This window comes from Passer domesticus, chromosome 2, assembly GCF_036417665.1.
Source record: "Passer domesticus isolate bPasDom1 chromosome 2, bPasDom1.hap1, whole genome shotgun sequence".
Lineage (NCBI taxonomy): Eukaryota > Metazoa > Chordata > Aves > Passeriformes > Passeridae > Passer > Passer domesticus.
Window position 1 is genome coordinate 121,938,016 of NC_087475.1, and position 23,655 is coordinate 121,961,670.

The 23,655-nt window shown below is 40.6% G+C and overlaps 1 long non-coding RNA gene across 11 annotated transcripts in view; it reads right to left on the reverse strand.

The window, feature by feature from the left end:
* Positions 1-7,541: 7,541 nt before the first annotated feature.
* The window catches only part of LOC135294991 (uncharacterized), a 48,999-nt gene continuing 32,885 nt past the window's right edge, over positions 7,542-23,655 (reverse strand). For 2 of the 11 annotated variants that reach the window (XR_010357042.1, XR_010357034.1), the window contains 5 exons: positions 21,056-21,132; positions 15,274-15,428; positions 12,613-12,791; positions 12,434-12,526; positions 7,542-12,284 (listed from right to left, as the gene is read on the reverse strand). This is a non-coding gene — a long non-coding RNA (uncharacterized LOC135294991). Of the gene's footprint in view, positions 12,285-12,433; positions 12,552-12,602; positions 12,792-15,273; positions 15,429-21,055; positions 21,133-23,655 lie in introns of all 11 variants that reach the window. The other 9 variants (XR_010357041.1, XR_010357032.1, XR_010357035.1 and 6 more) reach the window with 8 other exon arrangements.

Consider the following 23,655-nt stretch of genomic DNA (forward strand, 5'->3'; position numbering starts at 1 on the left):
TGTTTTGATGTTTACCTACATTTAATAAAGTGGCCAGAAATTGAAGCCTTTGATCAAAAATTCTAAATTTATACTCTCTCCCTCTCTTTGCATATATATGCACACAAACACACAGACACATCCCCTTGGCCAGAACAGTTAGATGACTACACAAGGTTAAAGTAGCTCTGTCTGACCCCAGTAGGATTCCCTGTTTGTAAAAAGCATATCTCCAAAACGTTCAAACTGCAATACTTTGAACAAAAATCCAATTTCCTGCAGACATGTTTAGTTTCATTTTTTTCCTTTTTTTTTAAGTTTTGTGCATACAGATTTCAAGGTAGCTATATGCTTTTTAACTAGCACTCTGATAGCCCGTTCTTGTTGCATTTTGTAGATCTGTGTGTATGAACTCCAGCTGAAGCTCACCTTTGCAGTCACTGCGAAGCTCCTGCAAGGATAAAATGCATATACCAAATGCATGGGCTTCTGACCGGTTTCTTTGCCAAAACAGAAAATCCAGGTGCTGATTGCTATCTACAAATCTCTGCTTGGTCCCTATGAATTCTAGAAATCTGTTTCCCCTCATTTCCTACTGCAGCAAGCCTAAGGCAGGACACGATCCCGCCGGCGGCGCTCGCAGGACCGCAGGCCGGCAACAGCAAGCACCACGTTCTGCTCTGCGCTGTTCCTGGCCACCAGCCTGCTCCTGACTCCTGACCTGGAGGGTTTTACCGCAAGCACATGGCCAGGCTGCCTCCAGGCATTCCTCTGGCACCTGGCCTCCTCGCCTCTGGACGGCTGGCTGCTGTCCACCCTCGCAGATCCTCCCCGGGAAGCGTGTGCCGCTCGCCGCAGAGGATTGTGAAACATGTTTCCTGGTTTAGGGAGGATGTGTTTAGCACCGTTCTGTCTGAGGTGAAACGCTCTCACATGCAGTGAGAACAAGGCCTGGTGTTAGTTTATAAAAAACGACACCCGAAAAAGCCAGAACAAAACCCTCCTACGCTTAATAACAGTAAGAAAACAAGCCTGTAAGATCACAAATAGAAACAAATTCTTTCAATTTTTCTCCTAAAAATGATCAACCAATTGATCATTTTTAGGAGAAAATCCAATATCGGTCCTTAAAGCAGAACAGACTAAAATAGAAAATGATTTATCGTTTATTATGTTAATGTGACACATTGAAGTGGGAGTACATTAGTGATCATTTTTCACCCAAGTACATGAGGCATTTGGAAGAGATTTATAAATGCACTAACACAGAGATCACTGTTTCCACAAAATGCCGAAATGCTCCACTCTTCAGTTAGCACACATTTCTTATTATCAGATCCTGACAGAATTCCTATCAGATGCCCCTTCGGGCATGGTGGCATGATGCATCCTGTCAAAAAGCAGATCAGGACCATTATCAGGCAGATGTTTGACACGATGCATCATGTTACTCAGCCAGTGGCACACTGCCATTGCTCAAAAGGATTTTGACATGATACAGTGTGCCAATGCTGTAGCACAAACCCAGCATGTTCCAAAAATAGGGACAAATTCACCTCTGGCATAAGGAGAAGTAACTGCAGTGACTTCATTAGATTTGCATCTGCTTATGTCAACAGTGAATTTGGCTCGCAATCTCAAATTTATATAAAAGAGTGGTAGGTGGCTGCATTTTCAGGTATTTGTTATATTGTTTTCTATTCCCAGCATTCAAGCATCATGAGACAGCTGGGGTGAAAATCGCTACTTTTCTCAGTTTCTTCCCTTCCACCCCACAAGAAGCAGCATCAGATTTCCATTTTTAACAGTGTAACAATACCTCAGAGTACATAGAGGCCACTCTTTTCAGAAACTTGGGAGGTTGTGAGTTTGGGAATTTCACAAGGAATAGGAATTTACAAAAAGAGGAGAGGATCTCTGCTTTCTGCCTCCATACTATTTCTCAACAGTAGCTGCAAGTGCTAGGTGCATAACAGCAGCAAAATAAATTATGAGTGGCAATTAGAGTAATAGTAAAAGAATGACATGAGAAAGCAACCAGGATGAAATGTGAGATCTGATAAGATTTGAAGACTTCTTAAAAGGCATTGTAATTTATTGTTGTTCCCTTTCATCACTCTGGAATGAAAAGCACAGCTTGCTAATGCAGATGCATAACACTGACAAAAGAAGAGGAGGGGAACCAGCTAAGGTATGACTGGTGTGAGATCTTCTTTACAGAAGAGAAACATCCCAGCTCTCTGCCTCAGTCTGTTTCTTTAGTGAGGAAAAGAACTGACTGGTTCTATTTTAAATAAAGCTCATTCATGTTTGCTGTGTGTTCTAGCTTCTTAAATCCACCAGGGTACAACTGATTCTTGGACCAGCTGAACTTCGGTGATGCTAAGAGTAACCAGAAGGAATAAAGACCAGAAAATCTTCAGAAAGCACTCAGTAAATGCCACCACAAAACATGCCTTGGTACAGCAGCTACATGGGTTGTAACATCAAGGGAAAATGGCTTGTCTGATACACTGGAGAGCTGAAGGAGAGAGGAGGAGCACAGCAACGTGGCAAAGCAATCTGCACAGGCTCAAGGATTAATTTACTTGTCTGCTCCCAGACAAGCTTTGCTGTTGCATTTAGAGGTGCTCTCACCCCTTCCACAGATCAGAAAAGTTATCTAGAGATCTAAATAAATTCGGGAAACAGTTGCAAGCATCTCAAACCTTTTGAGCAATATCAGCAAGAAGGAAGGGTCTTTCCCTCCTCTTCTCACCGCTATAAAATTATTCCCAAATATTTCTTTGAGGAGACAGCTCTGTACAGTGAGCAGTCTTCCAGAGGCTACAGCCGCCAAAACAACCCCTCCACTGCTGTATCCTCTCCCCCCTCCTCCTTGTTTCACCTTCTGGTGGTATTCTGTAAGTATTTAAATCATTTCAAACCACACCCCATCTAGCCTGTTTACAGGCAAATCCCTTTGGCTTTGCTGTTATGGCCTGCCCAACAGCCAAAAATATAACGTGCTATTTTTTAACTCCAGGAGACCAAATCGGAAGATTGGCATGCCAAGGAAATACACACTAGGCATTACTTATGCCTTATGTATAAAGGAATATGAAGGTTAAAAACAATGTTTGTTCACAACTAGCTGGGGATTCTCTGATGAGATGGACAATGTTGGTTTTTTTTTCAAGAAGTCAACTTTAATGAAACAGCTTATATTTTTTGTGGAGAACAATCAACCTTGAAAAAAAAAGTCTGTAAAGCAAGTTAAATTTCTGGTGAAATCTTCCATCACACAAATTTCTTAAGGTTTCACACCAAACTGCAATGTACTGGGTAGCCCAGCTGCGAAGTCCATCTTAACCTCAGGACTCAGGGGGTGCAAGGCAGGCTCCTCTAAAAATGCAGTGCCATCACCACTGAGATTTACACTTCAAGCTGATCCACTGCAAGTCCCAGAAGATCAGGAGGCAGAAGAGAGCTCAGAAGCTTGGATTGAGCTGTCTTTCCTCATTCCCCAGGGAAGAAGCACAAGTTGTAGACAGTTGCTTTCATTTCTGAAGGAAAGGAAGGGAAAGAGCCTGCCTCAAACACTTGAGGAGGGAGAGAAGGATGAGAGTTACCTCCATTCTGGAGTACAAAGCTTCTCTTTGTATATCCTTATATTGCTCCAATTTGAAACAATCCAGAAATTGAAGGGTCGAGTGTTTAATGCAAAGTGTTCCATTCATGTAATGCCATTTTATTTCATACAGCACCTTGTGAATACAAGAAATATTTTCCTTATACCTGTAGCCGTACACCCTCACCAAGGTTTTGACCTCACTGGAATAGGAGGCAGGAGCTTGTGTGTGGCAATACCTTACCTGAGATTTTAGGATCTCTTGATTCAAAAAGCAGCAAACCACTGGCCAAAGTTATGAACTTGAGATGCACTGTAATCTCTCCACAGAATGTGAGGATCTGGACACCTCTCTGGTCATCTCCTTCATATTTTGTAATAAAACCAAAGCTGCAGTGCCAATTACAGCAAATATCTTTCTTCAAACCACTAACAGCTTTCACATTTCATGCCTGTAATCTTCAGCAAATAGATCAAGGACTGTTATTCATTTTAATGCCTGAATGCATTATATTTATTCTTGTTATAATATGTTCTGTTACCACAGAAAATGTTTGGCTCCCAAAGAAAAAGAGGGAATTGTGTCAAAAGTCCAAATTCTTCCTTAAAATGCAAACATTTTTAATGGCTTTAATGGAAGATATGCATTGGAATCCCAGGGCACAATCTGGCACTAAAATCCTCCATCTAAACTGGAATTTTTCACCATGTCTTTTTCATAATCTATTATTAAGCATATTTCCATCTCAGCAGCTGAAATCTGGGGCCCTGTTGCATCTGAGAGGGAAGTGCAAAGCAGCTGGAAAGTAACTAAAGGAGAAGCAGAAAACTGATTGAAACCCTCATGTGCTGGATGATGCTGCTTTTCTCCATCCGTCTCCCCATAGGAAAAAAAAAAGCATGTTGGGGTGATCCTAGAAGTTCTAGCTGGCGCAGTATCAGCATCTGACCCAGTGCAGGGCAGTTTCAGTGTTGTTCACAGTCACCCCAAGGGCTTCTTTGCTCCCTAACTGGCCACAGATTGAGCACAGACTCCGTTCCTGCTTCCCTGATGAAGCTCTCAGGCTGCAGCAAAGGTGAATGTGCAGTGATTGAGAATGCAGCCCAGCTCCTGGCTGCTGAAAAGCCTGGGAGAACTGGTTTTCCTGCTCTGGAGCCCTGGTGACCAGTCCATGGGCACTGACTGATGCCTGGCTCTGGCATCAGTGCTGTTATCAGTGTAGCCACTCACAGAATATCCCAGCAAATCCTCCAGGGTTTGGCACAGCCCCTGTAACTGGGGACTGATGTGTATGGACACCTTTTGGATGAATTAGCCAGAATATGAATGTCAGATACAGAATGTCTGCCAGTTTTATGCACATGTGTCTAAATGGTTAACAGGACAGAGATACAGGACAAACTGAGACTAAGTGAAATAACGATCCCTTTGATCTTGGACTAATTCTTAGTTGGAAAAAAACCCCCTCACAGTCTTAGAGTCTAGCTCCCCTCTGCTCAAACGATGCTTAAGTGTCCTTCAACCATCCCTGCTGGCACAGCTAACATCCCTGCCCCTGTCTTGCATTCCAACATGGCAATCTTCAGGAGGAGTGATTTTGCATTTCTCTTCACTCTCAGACCAATATCACTCCAACAGCGTGTCACCAAACATTGAAAGTCCATCTTTCCCAAGTAACTTCTTATGAAACAAGGGAATTGCACTTCTGTGTCCAGTTGAGCTGCACTCACTTAACTTTCTCCTCCTTCCCTCTTTGCTTGACATAAGTGGTTTCAATAATATTTCAGCTAATAACACTCCTTATGGTTTATTGGGTGTGAGTAGTGACTATAGGAACATTTGATGAACGCTCTGGTTTGCAAAAACAGGGCAATGTGAACCCTTTCTTTGGCTTGCAGGACATTTACTACCAGGAACACTGCCATGCTTTTAATACCACATACCATTTCCCAATTCTAAATAAATACATGTTAAATGCAAGTGAAAAGTTGTTTTGCTGTAGTTTCATAAATGCCTTTAAAAATTTAACAATTGTTTGGGGTTTTTTTGGGTGTGCTTTTTTTTAATTCCTTTGCCAAGAGTGTGTATTAGAGTAATAGTATAATTTCCTTCTATTCTAGAATATTATAATAATTGAGACTGTCAGCATTTCCCAGTTTATTTTCATATTGCTCTTATGATTTCATTATCATAGGCTTTTCATTAGCTTTGCTCATCAAAAGAACTTGTGTGTTCAGTAAAGGAAAAGGCCAGAAAAATACTTGTAGAGTATTACCCATCTCTTGGTAAATAAAATGCAGCCATCAGTAACACTTAGCCAGCTCTTCTCTTTCCTCTGAGGCTTTGTTCCTTTCCCATGACTGTGGGAAAGCAAGTAATTCATTCCTAGGTGAAATAGCATGTGGCATAGTAAAATGTGTAAAATATTTATATATGATTGCACTAATTCTCACAATGACCATTGTGAGCTATCACAACTTTTCTCTTGGAGCTGGAGATACAGAAGCTGTGGGCTTAATTAGCTCAAATCATGGCCAGAACTTTTTGTCATTTAGGCATGGGCTTCAGTCATGCAATTTGTTTAGCTTCTTCTAGGGAGCAAGATTCATTGTCATGATTATTTCCTGCTCTATGGGTATCTCTGTGCTTAGGATGTGATTGCCTTAACAAAAGAAAAGGTCTTTAAGTGAGCAAAACCAGCATCCTGAAACTGAAAAAACTAACTTAGAAGGAAGCTATTGCTCACAATGATGATTTGTCACTTCCCAGAAAGCCAGAAGAGGTGGGAAAGGCAGGAGAATTTTGCTTGCACAAAAGCCAGAGCACACTATCAAATAGAGATAATATTCCCAAATTCAGGGATAAGAGAGCTGAAAATTGAGCTCCATCTTCTTTTTCCATAATAGAATTTTCTCACCAGTTAAACAGCCCTTGCCTCTGTACACACACATTATCTCTAACATCTAGAGGAAATGCTGTGCCTGTCTTAAAAGTACAGACAATGGTGTTCTGGAGGAGATAGGTCCAATGCAACAGTACTCAGTATTTTACTTTGCTAGTTAAACTTTTGTAGTAGAAAAAAGATATATTAAACACTTTCTTCTAAATTAATCTTTCATATTTCAAAGTGAGACAGAAAATTATCACCTCTGGAAAGGTACATTTGAGCCAAAATAACAAACGGGCTAAGAGCTCTGGAATAGCCCTTGTAGTTCAGTGTAAGTAAAATATGTAATTCTCCAAGTGTATCAGTACCAGAGTTCACATAAACACCATCAGTTTTTGGTTAGTTTGAGGGTTTGGGGTTTTTTTAAGCTTGCAGCAATAGAGAAATAGGAAGTAGTTAACAACACTAAGAATAAACCCAGGCATTTTGAATGGCACACTATAGTTTATTTTAGAGGCATCTTTACAATTTTGGTAGAGCTTACAGTCTCTTTGCAGCCCCAATTCCCTTAATTTAAATAAGTACTAATTGCCTTCCACATGAGAGAAGGCTGCACCACTGGTGAATCATAGCATGGCTTGGGCTGGAAGGGACCTTGAAGATCTCCTATTCCCACCTCTCAGTCATGGGAGGGACACTCCCTCTAGACCAGGCTGCTCAAGTCCCCATCCAGCCTGACCTTGAACACTGCCATGCTCTTTTACTGGAAACACTTATTCTTTGCAGGCCTCTCCCAGAGACACCAAGCACTAAAACTTTTTTTGCTTCCTATTGCCCTCCATTCCAGCCCAAATAAGTGAGCAGTAAAGAGAAGTTGCTCACCTGTTCTTGAAATTCTTGCAGAGAAGAGCCATGTGAGAAGGATACACAGGCAGCAGTGGAGGAGAATTTCCTCTCCCAGGACAGGGAGCACAGCAACACCCCTTCCAACATCATTTTCCTTGGAAGGAGAATAGGAGGCTGTTTGTCTTCGCTGTCCTTACACCTAAACCCTGGGGTCCAAGTGTGTTTCTGTAAGTCCAGGCTAGAGGTGGCAAAGTCCTTTCACTCTAACTAAAGGCGGCTATTTCTTCCACCAATGACATCTGCATATTCCCAATCAGGGAACGCTTTAATAAGCTGCTGCATCTGAGAAAGGTGGGCTGCAGGGTCCTAATTAAATAGCGACTGACATATCACTTTTCAAACTAAATATCCAGCTGGGATGCTCAGTGTGGCACACTTGGTTTGTAAACAACAGCACAGAGCACTCCACAGAGCAGCCCTGTGCACTTTCTGCCATGAAACACTGCAGAGGCTCCCTGTGCCCTTGTAAGAAATGATCTAATGATTCTCAGGAGAAGGAAACAAGGCTGATTTGTAGCTCTCTTCAAGAGGCTGAGCCAGTTAAGCAAGACTTCTTAATTGCCTGCCCTTTATTATTTAATGCATAAGTTAAAAAAAAAAATCCTTAGGGCCAGATCCCAAAAAGGTATTGAGGTATCCAAAGCAGGAAGAAGTCAGCTGCAATTACAAACAGTGATACTAAAAACTTCTCAGCTGCTGCCCAGCTCAGAAGGCTCTTAAACTTAAGTAGGTACCTATTTCAATTTTAAAGTTTTCCAGGTGCCCAGCATTCAGCTCCTGCACATGCCAAGAAACATTTCATTCCTGACAGTGCTGAGGAAGCTCATGCTGGCCCAGTGCTGAACCTCTTAAGAGCCAGGAGAAGCTCAGGAGGTTTCAGTCCCAATGAATGTTCACTTGGTGAACAGAAGAACCTGAAAACCTACCTGTATGTCTTGAATGGGCTATAAATAATGTCAGCCTAACTATAAGTTAAAATGTGGCCAGCAGACAGGCTTGCTCAAAGACATGTCACAGATCCAGCAGGTACACAAAGCAGCAGAGGCAATCTCAATGTTGTCAGAAATATTCAGAGCTGCAACTTATTAAGAACAAACGAGCCAGGTACCTCATCCACAGCAAGGCAAGAAACATGCTTTTAAAAGACTGCAGATTCTCTCTTCAGACTGCACTGTGGGAACATTGATCCTTTAAATGAGTTGCACTGAAGTCAGACTAACATTTGAAGTTCATCAGCTGTGGGGTCTGAAAACAGTGGAGCAGCCCCTGCAGCCTTGGCCCACTCAGGCTCCTGCCAGGAAGGTGGGGACAGAGATAGGAATGAGAGCAGGAACACTTTGTCCCCTCTTCTCACATATCCTATCAGTGGTTCTATACACAGATCATTTGAAAAACCTCTCTTTCACAAAGAATGGCATTCGTGCTGTGCAGTTTAGATATCACCATTTTGAAAAAAAAGTTTGTTGTTCTCTTTTGTTGCACATAATCTTATTCTCTTTGATATCTGCTCGAGAGGGATGCAGCTCACTCAGGAGAGCCATTGGGACTGTGTTCCATGTACAAGAACAGCTAATAAGATTTATTGCCATATTTCCTTGTTTTGTTGTAAATTCAGGTACTGTGCTAATGGAACAATGAGAGAGACCCTTGACTTGGTAAATACAGAGTCAGAAGGAAAAAAGGCTTATGTAAGAGCCTATAAAAACAAGATGGTTCAGAACTCAAGCAGCTGCTCTATTCTTGATTCCTTTCATTGTGCCTCAGGATGGACAGACGTCAGCCAGCCAGATCTCTTCCATGCATTATTGTGTGCTGTGAAGTTTGGGCATAACAGAAACAATGGCAGAGATGAAATGGCAATGTTAACTTTTCTGTTCATCTTCTGACACACTTTAAGTCACTTCACGTGGCATTGCACTCCTAGGAGATTTGATTACTTTTAAAATTAATGTTGTGTAAGGAAAAAAAAAAGTCCCTTAGGCCTGTTGCAGTATTTATAAAAGTAATTTCTCTGTTCTCAGAATATTTAACCTTGGCAAAGATATTCCCTCTTGTTGTGAATAGCATCTATAGAGCTAAATAATACAAAAATCATTCTTAGGGTCCAGGAGTAGCTTTTTTTCTGTTCCACCTGTTGTCATGGCCAGTGCCTGGAGATGACTCCAAGATAATGGAAATTCTAATGCTCTATACTGAAAACTGTTTGGAAGCAAAGCCTGGCTTTCATGAGGTTTTTGCCTCCTCAGAGTGAAGGGAGAGCTCCCATAGTTCCAGAATGAAGGGGACATAAATGTCTACAGAAGACAGAACTTTCTTTCAGATAAAAAGGTGAAAGGCTGCACCAGAGTCCTTGCAAATGTCAATAATGATTCCATCAGATATGACAAATTGTTCTCTCAAAAACATTCACAGAGACAAGTATAGCTATACTAATAATTCTACCAACTCTTTCCCTCCCCATCTTTACCTCTTTAAAGGGAATAAAAACATCACCATGCACAGTGGAAAGTTGCTCAGACATTATTGTCATTTTTATATTTCTGTATACAAGGAATAGAAATGGTGTTCTATGAATAGTACTAACTTCAGTAATTTATATTTTTAATGTGTTAAAGTGAATGAAGTTTTTGCATTCATTCATGGCTTCCTCTTGAAAAAATAAGAAAGCTGAGTGCACATAATGAATTTTAAATTAGTCAAATTAAGGAGTTAATTCATTGCATATAGCTAAGCACTGACATACACCAACACATCACTACCAATCGTCTCACTATTTATTTGGCTTTTGAAATGTCCAAATGACACCTTGAGTAGGGTTTTACTGACTTTCTCTGTTTAAAGCACTCTTTATACATTGTTAGAATTAAAATTTGTTGAGAGCAGTGAGCATTTTTCATAGGGAATTGCCAAGTTGGAAACCATTAACCTTCTGGGTAGAGATTCCCATTTCAGAGGAAGTTCCTTGCTCTAGCAAGAGTACAAAACATCACAAGAGGAAAATGCCTTGTCCATCAATTTTTAAGAGAAGTGAATGGTTGGGGATGCTGCTCTACTCATTCTGCAGAGCATTAGGGACAGCACAGCTCACTGGGTAAGTAATTAGCCTGATGTGGGTACTTGAAGGAGAAAACACACACAGCAGGACACCCAGTGCTCAGAGGCCATCAAAGCAGGACTTACACCGTGGTTACTGCCCCTGTGTTAAACAGCTGAAGAGCGTGATCACTGTGCTGGCTGGGATTTAGAAACACAGATCAGTTCAGGCAGACAGCACCAGTGAAGAGAGGCTCCAGGGAGAAGAGAGGACTGCAGGATATAGGCATCAGCAGTGCAACCTTTCCATGCTGACATGAGGGGAGAATGTGAAATGCAGCAGGATTCCCATTTCTGGCAGGGCAACACTTTGGTTTGGTACTACACTACATTTTTGGATGATTTTTGATTAGATGGTCTCAAAACAATGTGACATTTTCAAGAAGGTATTGTAACTTTTTGCTTGTTCTCTGACCCATGTTTAATCCCATGGATTATGGTAGGCAACCTGATGAGGGACTTGGCATACTCTGAATTATTCATCATAAATAAAATTGATATAGAGTTAATCATGCTAATTCAAGCTTTTACCTCTCTGTTTCATAGGGTTTCTATTTTTAAATACAGCTCAGGTACACTGTGCTATTTCATATGCCAGTTGTGCATCTCCTAGGCAGCAAGATCTAGTTGAGTAAAAAGTAAAAAGATTAATTTCAGTCTCTCAGGAATCTTTTCTGGTGTGATGTCTTCTAAAACAAATGGAGAGCTTTAAACAATTACTTTTAAGATTGATCCTATCTGATTTTTTTTTTGTTAGTATTATGAGGGCTTCTGAACCTTTGGGTTCATTCTGGTTTGAGCTTTATTTATTTGGGTTGCATCATTTGGAAAATACTGCTGTGATGTTTCCTCAGTAACTGTGAGAACAAAATTTCATTTGCATTTTAAATGAAAAGTAAGGAATGTAAAAAAAAACCAAAAATCACCTGACTCAAAGAATAGATGTGCAAACCCAGCAAATATTGTTTGATTTGAAACGAGAATAAAAATTTTTGGTAAAATTGTTAGAAGTAAATTTTATTTTCTTAATGTTTGAGGTTCATATTTGGCATTAGACACTCAGGCTCTGGTAAATATATGGGAATGCATAGCCCTGCTTGAATTATTTCTAAATATATTTCTAAACCAAAGGTTGAGCTATAGAAGTCCCTTTTGCATAGCATGCTAAAATAAGCTTAGCACTGTCTGAATCTCAGGGCCTTCTGATTTCAAAACCAGAACTGAACTCACCAGTGGATTTCTCCAAGAAATCCTGAAATACACTGAACCTCAGAAAGTGGCATGTTGCAACAGCAGCATGGAAATGCAGGCCAGGCTCGAGGTAGGAATGAATTAATACAGTAGCACATGGAAAAGTGCAGGATCAGAGAGGAGATAAATCCACTTTATGAGATCAACCAGCAGTTTCTTACACGACTAGTGCTTCCACCTTCAGGATCAGGTTCTGGTTTGAACACCCTGTTAGTGGACACCACACAGCATCACTGACTGGAGAAGTCTTTTTTTTCTAGCAAGGTGCTAAGCAGCAGCTCAGCCCAGCTCTGGCTCTGCCAGCAGGCTGGAAAAAGAACATAATGCCTGTGGGGACACTTGCTGGTTTTTGTGGGACAAACTTCATAATCCTGAGGATCATGGGACAATTCATTAGTGAACCAACCTGCATTTAGTTTGGTTTTCAAGAAAAGCAAACATGGAGCTTTAATCAAAGGGCCATTTTTGTTTCTTGAAGAGGAAATATAAATACTGTTCATGCCAATTCCGGTTTCTAGACCACAGTCATGCAACCATCTGCTTACATCAAAAATATTCTGAAAAACAAACACGCATTAAAAAATTAATTAACATCCAGGCTGCAAAATTTTAATAAAATTAGAACTTAAATAGGTAAAGGGCAAGACTTCCAAAACCCGTGAAATTAAATTGCTTTTTTATTTCCTTTTTCATCCTGTAGCCTTACCTCAATATTTTCATTATAATTCCATCAGCAGTTTTCAATTGTTCTTTGAAGTAAATCTTTCATAACTCAGGCTAGCCATGAATAATTTTGTTTCTAGAATGAAAAACCAAAACCTGGTCTATTTTAAGTGGGTTATATGACCACTCTTTCTCAAGGAAAATAGAAATACCTCTCCTCACTTTGGCCCAGAGTCATACTGAATATGCCTTTCCATGCTTGGTGAGAGGAAGTTGCTCATCATGGGAGGAGAAATTCAGATGTTGACCTTAAAATCTAGAGTTCAGCAGAGCTGTGGCGTAATTGATCCTGACTCCTCAGTCTCCCAAGGCAAAACTGCATTTTTCTGGGAGCACAGAAACTACAAGAAACATGGAAAGGGGAACTACTAAAGTATTCCTCTCTGAACAACTACAGGAAACACCTGAAAATTGTCTGATTTCAGTCTTGATAAGACAGCCTGAATTGCAGGAGGAGGCAGAATTAAAAATGAGTCTGTGCCTTCTTTGACATAGGTAAATAAAGTCACTTTGGTTGAAATAGATCTGAATTCCTGATGGATCCCATCAAATGTGATCATAAAAAAGTCTCTTAAATATTGAAACTATGAGTAAGTTTTATTTTACATTGCAATAATTTATTTTTTTAAAGAGACACCTCTATAACCACACTGGGCCTTAATCAGTTGTCAGTAACATTCATGCAAGATTAAGAAAGCCTACTGAGGATAAGAGCAGGTGCTGAAGAAAATATCTTATCTGATTAAAAGTGAGTGATAAGGGCATGCCAAATTGCTGGGGAGTAGTTGCCACAGGACAGTCAGTGATATGATATTAATCAGGGGGCAGCAGAGAAATCTACAGTGATGACTCAGTGATGGAAAGCCCAGAGAAAACTCTAAGTCTCTGCTAGGCATCTATAACATGGATTTATAAGTACAAAACGAAATGCAAACTACCCAAGTCAGCTGAATTTGATTCAATCATGCCTTTTGCCTATTTACCTACTTTTCTTTTAAGCATATTCATCTATCATTTTCATATTCATTCTGTAACTGGGAGCAAGGTTTCCTTTGAATGATGATTTCATTAGGAAATATTCTGCCAGATAGTGATGCCTCCAGAGTTATGTACTACATTAATTCTGTCACTTCTTTTGCCTTCTGTTTTTATTTCACACAAATTATGAAAAAAAAACCAAACCAACCTACATGCTGATAAGGAGAAGATGCTATTTTCATGTATTTGGCGTAATTTAGATGAAAGTTGAACCTTCAAGTAATACAAAGTTCACAAAGCAGGACTGCTTACCACACTGACTGCATGAGGCTGTAGCTTATCAGAAAATTATTACAAAAGAATTACATTATTTAAAGTCAGAGCCAAGTCAGTCCTCACTACCATTAGGAGTTCTTGAAAAAGTCAACTCTTTCAAAATACCCTTTGGTGCAAGCTCTACGTGCTCCTTACCACGATCCAGTCATTCCTGCAGTTATATAAAACAGCTCTCTCCATACGAGAAAAACCATGAGAGAAAGCTTATGATAAATCATGGAGTCACCAGAAAACTATGTAATGGCAACAAACTCAGTTTATCTGCCCTGGTGTATCTGCCCCTCCCATAAGAAAGGGGATGGAAGAGGACACACTCAGTATAAGGACTGTGCACTCAAAACAAGCTGGAGCATCTACGTTGCCCCAGCATGAAGAGGCATTTGCTGCCCAAAATCAAAAGTGACTTAGAGCCTACTTCTATCTCTATTCCAGCAAAGAAATTCTGCCAGTTCAGTCAGAGCAAGAATATCTGGGTAATTTTCATGTAGGGACCACTTGGATCTTGCTAACAGAGCCTGTGGAATAAAATGTAGTGCACTAACCTATTTCTTCCTGCACTACAGCCTTTTGCCCACCAAGAATCCTGGGGAAAAGGCATAGTACAGAAGGGAACAGAATGGACAATTCATCACATTTCTCAATCCTTTTAGGCTTTCAGCAGCATCATCTGCTGTCACAAGTCTCCTCCAGAGAAGAGGGTTCTGACCACCAGGAAACAGCACCATCCATCAGGATACCACAGTGCTGAGCTAAACCCAGCTGTCCAAAAGCAGCATTTCACATTCCTGCATCAAGGACACTGAAGGCAACTCTATACAGAAAAATGATTGGTCTTATTAGGAAGAAAAATGAGCTTGCTTTTACATGTTATTATCTATGTTATATTAGCTCAAATTTGAAGTAGGAAACAGAGATGATGGAGTAAGTAAAATTTGTTGAAAACAGGTAAAGCATTTGTGGTTTTCCTAGTAGTAGCCAGGATGACTTAGGTACTCCTCACCCAGGCTCACATTTTGGGCTGTGTTAGAGACTGATTAATAGCTTCTCATCTCTGCAAGTACAAAGTGATGATTTTGTTCCAAGCACACAAGGCATTGAGACATTAAACACATGGAACTGCATCACCCCCTCTTCAACCCTGCATCAGCCTCTGCATCATCCCTGGATAACTGACAGACTCAACTCAAATTCAGTCCCCAAAGGAGTGACATTTTCAGTTCTATGGGTAATATTTTGTTGATGACACAGTACAAGATTTTGACCCTGCAATACATGGAAGCCCTTTCATTATACTAAAATGTGAAGTTTTAATGGGCTACAGAGGCTCTTTCTGACTTTGTGCCGTGGAATCTCCAGGGGAAGTTTCACCCTGCTGTGTTGTTTCTGATGATGTGTAGTCATGGAGTAGGACCCAGTAACCTGTGGAGAACCCCAGTGAATAGCCTCACAGCAACACACACCAACAAAGGGTTCAGAAAGATGCTGGAGGAATTACTGCACCCTCCTCACCTGCTTAAGCACTTTAGGAACAGGTCCCAGCTATTTGCTTTCCTCCTGTGCTGTTACATCAAGGTTTGTTGCTAGCTAGGGACAGCTTTTAGATTCTTCTGCTCTTCCCTCTCTGAATCCAGGCCACTGATCAAACATGGAAGGTGGAAAGTAACCTAAGAAATCATCATTCAATGAACTTGCAGAAACCAAAGTTGTATTTCTTTATATTTCTCTTGTTCTCTGGCAAAATAAGGTAAGATTATAAGACTATTGCCATAAATAATCAATGTATAAGAAATAATTATATAATGAGTTCAAATCAGCATCTGACATGTCTTCTCATTTTTTAGGGTATTACACTGAGTACAATATGAAAAACAAAGTCTATGAAACAGTCAGACAGCTCATTAATAAGAATGTTGAGTCAAGCCTTACTGACCAAGCACTGATAGGGGAAAAAAAAAACGTATTAAAATCCTCTTACAGCACTCCAGTGGAGAAGAGTCAGCAACCACAGACAGTTCTCATCAGATTTTTGCTGGTGGATAAGTTGTTTAGAGGTTGGCACTAGTATTTATTTAGTGAGGTCAGGTAAAGGTAAATACTGAAGTCTGAGAATGAGAGCAGGAACGCCTTGAGTAACTTCCATCTTGTTTACTCTGATCACATGAGAACACTGGGATAAAATCTTCAGCACAGATGGGAACATATCAGCATGCTGATGGTAAATGACAGAGAGAGTCAAAGAGGGGGAAAGAAAAGCCAGTAAGAAATACGAAGCAAGGCAGGTGAGACAGTGCTCAGCTAAGCCCTGACTGTGCCAAACCCTTCCAAGCAGTTTGAAGGGGGTCAGTGTTGGCTCTTTTAAATCATTCCTCAGAATGAAAGCAACCTTTTGCTTAAAAAGACTGAAGGTTTTAAATTCAGTCATTGCAAGACAGCAAAATGAGTAACAGTGCTGTTATACCCCCATAAAATGGTAAAAAAGAATACCCTGCCAAAAACCAGTGCCATGTGGAAGAGTCCTGACCATTAGAAACACTAACTTTGCAGAGCTCCATAGGAAAATTTTAGAATGTTAAATGTTTAAAACCAGGACAGCTGATGTGAGGTTCTTTAAAGAGCTTCAATGCAAGAGACTGCAGTCTTGACTCCCTTCAGAGGAGGGGAGAAATGGTTGCTTGTAGGATGTAGATACTCACATCCTATGGTAGGTGGCTAAAATAGACTTGATATAATTGAATACTGCTGGGATATGAAGATACAGGTATGAATAGAAAATACCAAACTTCTATAAGTTTCAAAATAAGCCCTCTTTCATTCAAAGTACTCAACCTTAGCACAGGTGTAAAAAAAAAAAGCCTCAAACTTTCATTCAATGCAGCGTTTCTTTAAGAACAAAAAAAGGCACAAAATTGATGCAGGTCTACAGATTGCTGCATTAAGTCTGCTATACACAACCCACGCACAGTAACATAAGGGTAATGTAAAAACATGCATTAGGGATGAAGATCCCTCTCTCCCCCTGTGAAAGGATGAGCTGAGAGTCGATGGTGGGTGTGTACTGCTAGCAAAGCAAACACTTCACTCTCTGTGGGTGAACATTTCATGCATGCCCTTTATTATAAAGCCCACTGAAAACTTGAAGCTGCTTTCCTGAAGGAGCTGTTGTGTAACTCTGACATCTGGGGTTTTCAGTTGCTGCCCTGTTTGAACTGGTTATGGAACACATTAAACTCAGAAGGCCCCACTTCAGCTGTTTACAAACCTTCCCCTCTCCTCCAACATCCCATCTTTTCCAACAGGCTCCAGCTCAGTGCTGGGACTGGAGGCTCAGGCCTGGCTTTGTTAGATAAGCCACACCATGGACTGCAGCAGGAAGCAGGCCTTGTTTAAAACATCACATTTTCAGGAGCCCAGCAGAACCAGGACTGTTTTTCTCAAAAGTTTAATGCACTGCTATAGCTTCGGATCCACCCAAACAAGTTGCTCTGACTACAAAAATGATCTTTAATTCCACATATATGTGTAACTATGTAAGCCCAAACTCCTATAACTTGCCTGGTTACATACACCATTCATTCTTTTGTTTGTGTTTCATTATTATAGTCAGAGACCAGGCAGCAGGTCCATGCATATCATGCCAATAGCCCTATTAAAAATTCAAGGGAATAAATCAAATCAAATCAAGCCCTCTTTTCTGTTCACAGCTCATAAACACACTTTGAATTTGTTGCTCAAAATAGCTGTGCATTTATCTCTGCAGCTCTCCACATGCACACAAGGTGCTCATAGCAACCCCATGCACATATCAGAGCTTCAGAATTCCTGTGAAGGGAACAGGCTGTCACAAAGTGTTTTGGAAGCTGAGACTGTAGGGATTCAAAAAGCAGCTAGATAACTTTGCAAAGGAAAATCACCACAAGTTTCTATTAAACCCAAGACTTTGGGATCTTTGAATTCCAAATCACTGAAACCTTTGGAAAAGTACTGGAAAAGTAGTAGCATTACAGGTGTTCCCTCTGTTTATCATCTACCTTAAGCAGCAAGGTGAGCATTGGAAAGAGGTGAGTGGATGAACTGGCCATACCTTTATCTGGCCCACCTCTGCCTTTCTTGTCTTTCAGTGTCTTATGACCCAGAAGTATCACTCTACTTTTCTTATTTTTCCCAGTTTTTGCAGATATCTGCTACACAAAAAGTCAAACTATTGACATATATTTACGGTAGAAATTCCCTTTTATAAAGCATTCAAAAAGCTTGCTTATCTCTGTGTAACTATGATGTTTAAGCTGATTTTTTCCATTCCAGCCTCACCATGGGAGTTTGTGATAACAAAGAATATCAATAGGCTCAAAAAGCAGCTGCACATAATCATGGACAACAGGTCCATAAATGGGCAATAAGAGGAACAGGCAGGAATGTTCCCTTGATATCCCTAAACACAAAAGTTTTGACTCAGGGACAGCAGGAAGGGAATGAATCTCAGGATGTGAGCAGACATGTCACTTCATGTTCAAAACCTTCATGGCATTGTTAGTTTTTCCTTCTGATGAGGTCTACAAGACTCCGTGAAGTGTAGAGTGGGAACCCACAGTGGATAATACAATGGATTAGCCAAGAGAAAGGAGGAACAGCACATAAAAACTTACTATATAAAACATCACTATTCTTTACAAAATTAAAAACCATGTTTAAGGAAGCAAGATTTTATATTTCTAAAAAAAACGTTAATACCTGTGAACAGCTGCCAATGTATAATCATCTCATTAACCAGGACTTAACACTAGTCATACTACAGACAGGGAATTATGCAAATAATTGCATAGAAATTTATGAGTACATGGATAACATTGTGGTTTTCACAGCAATGATAGGCACTTGGACCTGAGACTTCATCTACCCTAAACAAAAAGGCTTGACTGCGGCTTGAGTAACTCTGCCCAAACTTATTTAAGTAGGTCTGGTGGTAAGAGCTGTGTAGCTACAGTGGCATGGATCTTAGCTGGGGAGGAACCAAACCTCCCTGGCAGCTGCACTAGGTTCTGTGCAGTAGCAGCTATTTTCTTAGAGGGACCCAGCAATTAGTCAAAAGCTAATTTGGGAAAAGCTACGTGAGCAGCAGTAACATCATGAAAGAGCAGAGTGGTGTTTGGTACTGTGCCACTTGTTACTTTCCTGGTACTGGGGAAGAAGACACTTGGAACCAAACAACTCTGCCAGACAAAAAACTTTAGGCCTACAAAGACATTTATGGATAAGGAAGATGAATTAAAATTTACCTGCAGATTTAAGAATTGTTATAACTCCCAATGAAATGCAGAATATTTTGAGCCAAAAACCATTAATTGCCCAGTCTCTCACAGTTTCTGCTTTGCCCATCAGCTCATCTCTGCAACTGTACTGAACCTGACTCTGATTTCACTTCTGTCCCTTTGAAACAACAGAGCTATTCCAGCACAGAGTCAGAGCAAAGTCACAATCGTGTGCTTCTCACTGCAGTGCCTACATGCTGACAGGATGTTATGAAACCACAGAACCATTCCAAAATGGCACACATCACATTTCTTGGTATATGAAATGTATTCTACAATAAGCTAATTGTTTATAAAAGCCTCTATCATGTTGCTAATTTTATCTGTAGAAAAGCCACTGAGAAGAATGACAATCCTGACAGGTAGATTCTTGAGTGATGTGAAGTACTGAAGTATGTACAGGATGCTATGCTTTTATTACCTAAGCACTAATGGCAATTTCAGAAGAGGAATTCAGGTAAAGTGGCACATAAGAGTAGATCAGTCAGAAGAGTAATAAGTCATAAGTCAGGCTACTGACTAACACTGGCAGGAATATAACCAGTCAGCTGGCTGTGGTTAAAGAAGTTAGGTAGTCTATTTACTGCATAAAACAAAGATATTAAAGGATTTGGTGGAACAAAAAGCATTTACATCCGCAAGATCAAAGTCTATCACATTATTACTCTCTGTTTTGCAGAATCCAGGAGATGTAAGGGGTCTTCTAAAAAGTCAAGCAGAACATCAACAGCAGATTCAAGATTAGTTCAGGAATCTTGCCTCCCTGTGGTGTGTGTGTGCCTTACGTACCTGATGACAGTGACAGGAGCTGTCCTTTGTGGGGAAGAGAGCACAATTTTCTACCTTCCCTGACATCACAGGCTGTGTTTTCATACAGCTGATCATAACCTAGTCAGTAATAACCTAATTATAAAAACCCATTTCTTTAAAGGAATTAAATGTTCCCTTCAACAACAGAATTCTTCTTCAAAATACAACTCTGCTGCTGGTTCCATATAACAGCAAAAAGTACTGCAAAATGCTGGATCCAGTCAGTCTATAAACACACTGTATAAGCACACCACTATTTTTGCCTTTGGGAAACACAATTAAATTTTTCTCATTTATTCATTCTCAGTCATTTCACAGCTGATTTTTCCAATGCATAAGAACTCAGCTGTCTTTTGGGAGTGCAACACAGCTGCCTTTTTATGTGGGGAGGAGTATAAAGTAACCAATACCTCTCACATGCAGCCCTCTGTGGACTGGTTTTTGCAAACACATGGCCACTTAGGGCCCTAAGTGCCTTCTTTCATGAGGTATGTCCATGCCTGCCATGCACACACAGCAAGTCCTGATTTACCATGGACTTTCTCAGTGCATGGAATGATTCCATGGGTCTGCTGGAGCATGCCTGGCTTGTGTGTAAAGCAAAATTTGCTGAACATGCACAGCTCACTTCTCTCTGCCTGTGGGAGCAGCGCCTGAAAAGAAGCTGGCAAGGGGCTACTTTGGCCAAACATTCCTCCAGCCTGAGGCCTCCTAGGGCACAGGAGCTGTAAATACTTGTGTATTTAATGCTCTGCAGAGCTAAGGTGTTTAATGCTGCCCTGCCGTGGGCATCTGTTTGGCCATCACACATTTCCAAACAGTTCCTAAATGCAGTTCAGGGCTTGGGGTCATCCTCCCTCTAGGATCCAGGACACAATGACAAAGCATTCACACCCTGTCCTTTATCCTCTACTCGCTGCTGTACTTGCTAAGCATCAGTGTTCTTACCAAACTGAGATCATCCAAGCATAAAATTAAAATTACACACTTTAAACGATGTGTGGCAGTTTCCTATTCACTTTCACAAATCTAAGCATTATAATAATTGGTTTTTATACAGTCAAAACAAAATCTGACCAAAGCAACAAATTTCAGTCAATCCAAACCCAGAATGTTACAAAAAAAGTTTATAATTCAGAGAGATTAGCCAGAAGCATTTTTCCCCTCCTCCTTACCTCTGCCCCTGCTCAGGTTAGGAAGCAGGGAATTCCATTGCTGCAGGCAGTCTGGTATCCAGGTTTGAGAGCAAAACCTGCAAGACAAGGGCTCTATAAAGAAGTGGTATAAAGAAGACACAGGAGCATAACAAATGCCGATTTCTAGAAACCTGCTGGAAGATTAATTTCTTTCCCCGAGTTTATTTTGGGACAAACAGTGAGAACCTTCAAGCAAACAGAAACCTTCTTCAGTGAAGCTGTAAATGCCATTTCCCACATAGATTGCATACAAATCATGAGAGGAGTTTTGAGCCATTCAAATAATTACCATATTATTTCAAGCATTCATTTATTATACTGCTTATTTAGCAAGTCAGTCTTCACACTTTGCAAATGAAATGCTTTTATGTAGGAATGGATGGGTAGGAATTACTTGATTAATTTAAGAGAGCCAAAACCTGTACAGTGACCACAACAAAGCAGTTTGCAGGGCATGACTGGTGATATGAGCCTTCAGTCAGGGCACAATAATCAGGATGGAAGGAGGCAGCTCCCAGAGCATTCACCATGGTGCAAGTCTGGAGCCTGCAGCATGCCAGGTGATGGTACAGGGGGCAAGATGATTTTGGCAAGTGTCATCTGGTGTGAAATGTCTATGGTGATGGTTGTACAGGTATTAATGAGAAAGTTTGTAGCCACTTAAAGGAAATGACATTTATGAATTTTAACCAGCTAATAAATCATGCCAGAGACGCTAAGTACTTGAGAATATTAAAAGAAAACCTTCTGAAATGGAAGCATAGCACACATTATATGTAGATTTCATTAAAGTACCTGGCACAGATAATCACACCTTTATACGTAAAAACACATTTTTCATTTAATGACAGAGGCTAGCTTTATGGATATAATTATTATTGCTAGATTGATCATTTTCAAAAATAACTTAATTGCCCACAGCAGACAGGCTCCCCCGGCAGAAAAAAATGAAAGGTTAATGCTAAGTTAGAAAACAAAACTTCCCTAGAAAAAGATATGTAGCACTTCTTGCCTGGCAAAAACTGTAGGGTGTATATCTGGACTGCACCACTGATAGCTCTACCTTTTCATGACTGCTGTGGTGGGAAGAGATACTGCCCTCTTGAAAAGTAGAGTGACATCAGGTGGGATGACAGTGGGATAAAAGATATGGTCTACCCTTTTAAGGTTGCAGTACATTAATTGAGAGATGAGTAACTCAGAAATGATGTATAAAAACAGTGAAAATTGATGATCCTTTCAAGGACAGGCCATGCAAGCAATGACTGAGAGTGATTTTCATCTGAGAGCTCTTTACATGCTTAAATGAATTAAATTTTTCTGTTTCCAATGATGGGATGTTGCCATCCAGAAATCCTCACAGCTGGCAACTTCAGTAGATTTTGAAAAGTAACTGTATCCAGATCCCACCTTTATCTGCACAGAGGTACTTATTGGGGGTCAAGTCCCACGTGGGACATCAGAAAGGTAGCCCAGGGAAATGTCTCTCAGTTGTGTATACTGGGACTGTATGGATAGAGAGAGTCATGGTTCAAAGCTGGTGTTTATTAAAGCTTCTATAATTAGAGAATACAGATGTTTTCTTTATGTGCATAATGTAAACTCTACATTGTGTAAATGCAGTAACAGTGAAGTGAAAGTTTCCAGCACATAATTTTTCTATGTGACTATTCTAAACTATTTTAACTATTATTTTCAAAAAACACCTATGAAGATAACTTAGCAAACTGTCTGCAAGGAAAGCTGATTGACTATGGTGCAGTGAATCTCATTCTCTCATGCTGAAAAGATGAGAACATTATAGGTTTGCGATAAAAGCTCTGCATAAGTGCTAAGAAGCCTCCTGTATAATTTGTTTTTGTAACTCAGTGTGTTGACAGAGAATTCTTGGTCTCAAAGGATATGATTAATTGTGGGCTGAGGGGATGTTTCCTTGGTTTTACTGGTCCTGCAGAACACATTGGAGCAGGTCTGGCCCCATAACTTCATTGGGCTCCCAGGCAGAGGCAGCTTGCATCCAGGCTGCTTGAACTGGTTGTGCTCTTATGGGTGGGCTGTAAGAACTTGGCCACAGGACCAGAGGGAGTCAGGAGGAGAACAGGACAGTCTAACCCAGCTGCAGATGAAGCTGGTAACATAAATCTCTGTCTTATGCTGAACTATTCCAGCCTTGGTGTGATCAGAACTCACAAAAGAGAGAGCACCTCTGCCTGTAGGCACCAAGGCATGGTACAGAGGTGTCCAGATTACCTTTCAGTATAGCAGCTCTGGCACTGCAGTGGAGGCATTACAATGCAGAGACCCTGGCTTCTCAGCAGGGGGATTTAATCTGCAAGGGCTCTGTGCTCCTGTCACTGCCAAGGAGGCACGCCCGAACTGTTTCTCGTGAACTTCGCCTGTTTCATATTAATGGGTTTCACTGCTTGAGGTATTTTAATTGTGTTCTATTGCCAAAGGCTTTGTAATACCTTGATGATGTTTTATGTAGAAGCAGAAGTTTCTGGTTGCTTGAAGACTGAGATGACACTCTGAGTAATTGCACAGCTTAGCAAGACGATATTTGAGCATATGCCCGACAA